The sequence below is a fragment of the Colobus angolensis genome, unplaced genomic scaffold (assembly GCF_000951035.1).
Source record: "Colobus angolensis palliatus isolate OR3802 unplaced genomic scaffold, Cang.pa_1.0 Scaffold25, whole genome shotgun sequence".
In the NCBI taxonomy this organism is placed as follows: domain Eukaryota; kingdom Metazoa; phylum Chordata; class Mammalia; order Primates; family Cercopithecidae; genus Colobus; species Colobus angolensis.
This window is the reverse complement of record NW_012115710.1, coordinates 5,912,697-5,913,395: the sequence shown is the minus strand read 5'-3', so window position 1 is coordinate 5,913,395 and position 699 is coordinate 5,912,697. Positions and strand designations below refer to the sequence as shown.

The window sequence follows — 699 nt, the reverse complement described above, 5'->3', positions numbered from 1 at the left end:
GAGAAGCAAGAGCAAACACATTCAAAAGCTAGCAGAAGGCAAGAAATAACTAAGATCAGAGCAGAAATGAAGAAGATAGAGACACAAAAAACCCTTCAAAAAATCAGTGAATCCAGGAGCTGGATTTTGGAAAGATCAACAAAATTGATAGACTGCTAGTAAGACTAATAAAGAAGAAAAGAGAGAAGAATCAAGTAGATGAAATAAAAAATGATAAAGGGGATATCACCACCGATCCCACAGAAATACAACCATCAGAGAATACTATAAACACCTCTACACAAATAAACTAGAAGATCTAGAAGAAATGGAAAAATTCCTGGACACATACACCCTCCCAAGACTAAACCAGGAAGAAGTTGAATCACTGAATAGACCAATAGCTGGCTCTGAAATTGAGGCAACAATTAATAGCCTACCCACCAAAAAAAGTCCAGGACCAGACGGATTCACAGCCCAATTCTACCAGAAGTACAAAGAGGAGCCAATACCATTCCTTCTGAAACTATTCCAATCAATATAAAAAGAGGGAATCCTCCCAAACTAATTTTATGAGGCCAGCATCATCCAGATACCAAAGCCTGGCAGAGACACACACACACACAAAGAGAATTTTAGACCAATATCCCTGATGAACATCAATGCAAAAATCCTCAATAAAATACTGGCAAACCGAATCCAGCAGCACATCAAAAAGTT

At 38.1% G+C, this 699-nt stretch overlaps 1 protein-coding gene across 1 annotated transcript in view; it reads left to right on the top strand.

Moving 5' to 3' along the window:
- The window catches only part of LOC105514811 (caspase recruitment domain-containing protein 8), a 26,665-nt gene that overhangs the window by 16,722 nt on the left and 9,244 nt on the right, over window positions 1-699 (top strand). The gene's annotated exons all lie outside the window — the stretch shown is intronic.